At 48.4% G+C, this 5,348-nt stretch overlaps 1 long non-coding RNA gene across 2 annotated transcripts; it reads left to right on the top strand.

Annotated features, from left to right (window-relative positions):
• Positions 1–1,726: 1,726 nt before the first annotated feature.
• LOC309864605 lies at positions 1,727–4,390 on the top strand. Of its 2 annotated transcripts, XR_014311644.1 has the most exons (3): positions 1,727–1,799; positions 2,959–3,202; positions 4,019–4,390. It is a non-coding gene; the product is annotated as an uncharacterized lncRNA (long non-coding RNA). The 2 variants fall into 2 exon arrangements; XR_014311645.1 differs by having other exon boundaries at positions 2,959–4,390.
• The last annotated feature ends 958 nt before the right edge of the window (positions 4,391–5,348 follow it).

Raw genomic sequence — 5,348 nt, 5'->3', positions numbered from 1 at the left:
AGGGGGAGGAGCAGTGGGAGAGGGAGACACTGAGCAGGGAGTCCAAAGATAGAGCTGGATCCTAGGACCCCAGGGATCATGACCTGAGCCAAAGGTAGATGCTTAACAGACTGGGCCACCCAGGTGCCCCTCAAATTGATTTTTTTTTAATTTATTCATTTGACATTCAGAGATCACAAGTAGGCAGAGAGGCAGGCAGAGAGAGAGAGGAGGAAGCAGGCCCTCCTCAGAGCAGAGAGCCCGATGTGGGGCTCGATCCCAGGACCCTGGGATCATGACCCGAGCTGAAGACAGAGGCTTTAACCCATTGAGCCACCCAGGTGCCCCCACCCTCAAATTGATTTTCAAGACAACCCAAAGACATTTATTTTTCCCACACACATGAATACAACTAAGGCGTTCTGATTGGCATGTAGCCGAGCTCCATGAGGTGATTAGGGGATTCGGCTCTTTCCAGCCCTTGGCTCTACCATCCTCTAGGACATCAGGATCTCTGCTTCCAGCTGGAGGAAGGAGGAAGAAGGCCTATGCATTTCTTCACATCTGGCTCTGAAGTGACATGCAACATTTCCCACCCATATTTCATAAGTGAGAATTTGTCAGGCATCCTTGCCTAGATGCAAGAGTCTATGTTGTCACTGGATAAGGGCTCAGATTGGTGATGAACTGCAGGCTGTCTCTGCCACAACAGGGGACAGAGGCACATCAGAGCCATTTGCTCTCTATCCCATCTTCCTACAAGAGGATGTTTCCTGCGGAGTTTCTGGATCTCACCACAAGAGGAACAGTACCACCTCTGAGCTGCATTAACTTGGACCTCAATATCTTCATCTGTAAAATGGGTGCTTTCATATCCGTGATCTTCCAACCTCCCTGAGAGTATGAAAAAACATGAGGTAGGCCTGACGTACCTCGGTTCCCAGAGGAGGAAACCAGGACACAAAGAGACAGTGTGACTTGTCTAAAGCCGCACAGCAGGACCCAGCTTCCCCTCTCTGGTACACAGGTTTGTTTTGTTTTGTTTTGTTTTTACTAGTCAACATCAAAGTCTGCTGAGAACACTGAAATGCAGGAAAAATCCTTACTCAGCAAATCCATCTGAAAACTGCCTGAGGGCTTGGGAGGATTACTAAGAGACTTTTATTGCCTGAAATGAGGGTATAGAGACCCTGACAGGTTTTTGTCCAGGGTTTGTGGGACCCCGCCTGGACCTGACCTAGTGGGGGGTGGGGGAAGCTTGCTGTGGGAAGACTTGAAGAAGAACCCACTCCTCCTTTATCACCCTGCAGAGGCCTGACCCCCCAATAGAACTTATTCCTTTCAGCTCAGTGTGCCTCAACCTACAGAGTCGGAGGAAAGGGAACCCCCTTCTGAAAAATGTTCAGATCTCCCAAGCACACTGGCTTTCTCTGGAAGAAGACAAGGACTGTGTCACCCACATCCAGGGGCTGTGTGGACCTGTGCCCCCTGGAGGTGTGCTGTGTATCGCCTGCTTGCCCTCCCCACCCCCGGCCCCGGGGAAGGGGGTTCTAGGAAGCAAGGTAGGTTTATTCTTCTAATATATTTTTGTAATAGTCAATATTATGATGAAAAAATATATTCCAATATCTGGTCCTATCTGAACCTCTGGAATTCAAACTGGGTGAGGGGCAGCCAGCAACACAAGTTCACAGGTGTTCTGAAAAATCTGCCCAGTGACTGAATCATCCGCATTCTCCACCCTCACAGTTTTGGGAACCCGGATGAAGTCCAGCCAGGCTCCTCGGCTCTAGAAGCTCTGGTCAGACCTTTCCACCCGGGTGAGCATGAGACAAGTAAGGCTGGTGGGCAGGAGGGGTGTGCAAGGCTGGGTGGAACAGAAGGCTGGCTTTCCCTTTCGGGGCGTCAGTACCCCCACCCCTGCAGCCCTGACCCGCCCCCCACCCCCATCTAGCTCTCACCCTTCCCCACCCCCGCTTTCCGCCTCCCCCAGCCCCCCCACCCCCGCCCGCGCCCGGCTCCCCTCTCCCCCGTCCCCCGCCCCCCTCCGCCATTCCCTTCCCGCTCCCGCCGCAGAGCGTCGCGTCAGCATCTCCGGAGGCCCCGCTCAGGCTCGGCCTTGCCCGGGCTAGCCTTTTGTTACATCATCTCCTTGGCCTTGCCGGTGCTAGGGGAGCGAGCCGCCCACTCACCGCTGGATACAACCGGCTAATTATATCACCCAGAGACCCGGGGCGGCAGCGTGTGGGCATTTTTTCAGCTGACCCAGCCTGTTTCTACTTGCTCTGCACGATTGTTCTTGATTTTTCAAAATAATAATAACCACTACTAACCAGGAAAAAAAATCGCCCGGGGCTGCGGAGCCGGCTCCTGAAGCCAGAGCCCTGGGCCACCTGCTGCTCCCGGAGGGAGAGACGTACTCAGCGTTCCTAGTTTACAAAACTGAGAGCAAGTGTCTGGACTCCCAAACCGGGGCTCCGTGGTCCAAGTGGCTCTGAGGACAGGATACGCTGGAAGCAGCAGAATCAGAAAGACAAATATTGTTCTGACGGCGCCCACCACGGTAGCACCGAGATTTCAGTTTTTCCAAATCTTTCAGATTCTATTTGTAGTTTAGTCAAATGTGCAGAGAGTTCTGCTTTTCCATAATTTCCTGTATTTATTTTTGTTAGGAGACGATGCCTTCACATGGTTCATAGTCAAAAGATGAGAAATAATATGCGGCGGCGGCGGGGGTGGGGGGGGGGTGTTGCAGCCTATCTCCGCCCTGCACCCACCCATTTCCTGCCCAGGCGCTGGGGCTGGTTCCCGTGTCTCCTGCCAGAGATAGACAGACCATCAACGTCCAGGTCCAGTCCTTCATCCCAAACCCTTGGGGACACATCGGTTTCCGAATCCAGAGCTTTTCTGATTTCAGACAGATAAGGACAAACATCTACGTGTACTCAGTTACGCCCCCTTCCCCCACCCTCTCTATAGGTTCTGTATAGGATGACTCATAATCCCGGTTTGAACACTGAAAGTTCCAGCTCTGCTCAACGAACCCTGTCAGTCCCAGGAAAACAGGACGATAACAGAATAAACCACCACCATAAATGTCTTCACATCCTTTTAGGTCTGGTTTTGCTACCACGCAAATTTGCCACAAACCAAAGAAAAGACTTGATTTTCAGAGCTTTTGGATTTGGGGATTGTGGAAGAGGGACTGTGGACCTGAAAGCAAGTATGCATAGATTCCTATCACCCACCCAAATAGAAACCCAGTGCGGGGCACCTTGCTTTTTTTCCCCTGCTCAGTGTATCTTACATCAGTCCGGAGAAAGACCCCCATTCCCTTGACCACCGCATGGTACTACATCACGTGATTGGACATTTTGGCTGTCTCCGGTCTTTTGTCATTGCAAACATACATAGTCTTTTTTTTTTTTTTAGAGGAATATTTTCCATTATTTTTAATGATTTTATTTATTTGTCAGAGAGAGCACGTGCACTCAATCTCAAGGAAGAGGAGAGACAGACCAAGGGAGAAGCAGGCTCCCTGCCCAGCAAGGAGCCCAATGTGGTTCTCGGTACTCCATCCCAGGATCCTGAGATCATGACCTGAGCCTAAGATGCTTAACCGACTGAGACACTCAGGCATCTGACACACGTAGTTTTAGATTTGGCTAACTACATAGTGCATAGCTGAGGAAGAACTAACTTCACTTTTTTTTTCCCCAATTAAAGATATTTATTTATTTATTTATTTATTTATTTATTTGAGAGAGAATGATTGGTGGTGAGAGGTGGAGAGGGAGAGAAGCAGACTCCTGCTAGAAGGAAAGAAGGAGGGAAGGAAGGAAGGGGCATTAAGAATGATTTTTGTCCCGAGCAAGGAAACAACATATCTTCAGACCTATTGTACTATTGTTCTCTAGAGAAACAGAACCAAATTTTAGAGACGTAAGAAATATATAGACAGGTATCCTCCCTTTTCAAAAGTCTGTCCTACCGCACTTTGTTTTTATGAAAGACCTACATTTGTACCTGTTTTTGCTAGCCAAGGGAAATCTGAAGAAGACTATCGCTTTTATGAAAAAGAGGCTAAAAGTGAAAACAGCGCTCTGTTCTGCAACCTGTGGTCACAGAGGCCGCGCGAGGAAGCAGTGAGAATGGCGCCACCAAGCTCCTTCCCTGGGAACTACACTCAGCTGCTCAGCATCCAGCCATCCTAGCTTTGAACTGTGAACTTCTGTGCCTTATCTCAATTTATTTTGTGAATCCACTAGCAAGATGTGTCCTAATATCATAGAAAAGCCTAAGAGAGGTTCATCTGGGGGGTCTGGGAACCCTAAAAAAAGTTTCTATATAAGTTCGTGGAAGTTGCTTCTTTGCTTTATGCCATTTCAGTTTATAAAAGTTTGAATTAAAACTCTCTACTTTCTCGGTATATATACAGAGACGGGCAGACACAGAGAGGTTGATTGTAAGGTATTGGGGTTTTATGCTTTTGAGGAACTGTCGAGTCCACAACATAGGGCAGGCTGGCAATTTCAGTAAGAGTCCATTTACAGTCTCCAGTTGGAAGGCCCTCCAGAGGCTGAATTCCTTTCTTAGAGTGGGGGTGGGAGCCTTGATCTTTTCTCTTAGGTCTTCAGCTGACTGGAGGAGTCCCCGCTCCCCCGCCACACTAAAGAGGATAATCATCTTTACTCAAAGTCTATTGATGTAAATGTTAATCACATCTAAAGATTTTATTTATTCTAAGAGAAAGAGTGTTTACAAGCAGAGGGAGGGGCAGAGGGGGAGAGAGAGAATCTCGAGCAGACTCCTCACTGAGCACAGAGCCTACCATGGGACTTGATCTCACCATCTGAGATCATGACATGAGCTGAAATCAAGAGTCAAACTGTTCACCCACGGAACCATCCAGACACCACAAATGGTAATCGTGTTTAAAAGATACCTTCTCAGCAACTTCTAGACTGCTGTTCGACCAAACAGGTGGCTACTGAGTTGATACAAAATTAAACATCGTTCCTATTTATTACCCCAACTCTTCAGCTTTGAGTGTTTGTCCGGGATGCTATGTGAAAGTCCCCACCTTCCCAGAGTTAACAGTCACAGAGGAGATAAAGCTGGGGGACACAAAACGATCACAAAGACTGCGAAGCATTCAGTATGGAATCAGTTGCAAGGTTCTGAGCACGGCCTGACAAAGTCCCCTCAAACACAGTCCAGAAAGCCAGAGATACACTGGAAATTCATGCCTAATACTCAGATAAGCAAGCTTCCTCTCCTGTTGCTTTTGCTCATTTTTAAATTACAACATAAATCTTTAATAAAGTGGCCCAGCTGAGCAGTATTAATGAAGCCTACACATAAGGAGA

The sequence above is a fragment of the Mustela nivalis genome, assembly GCF_964662115.1.
Source record: "Mustela nivalis genome assembly, chromosome: 5".
Taxonomy (NCBI): domain Eukaryota; kingdom Metazoa; phylum Chordata; class Mammalia; order Carnivora; family Mustelidae; genus Mustela; species Mustela nivalis.
This window is presented reverse-complemented; position numbering and strand designations above follow the sequence as displayed.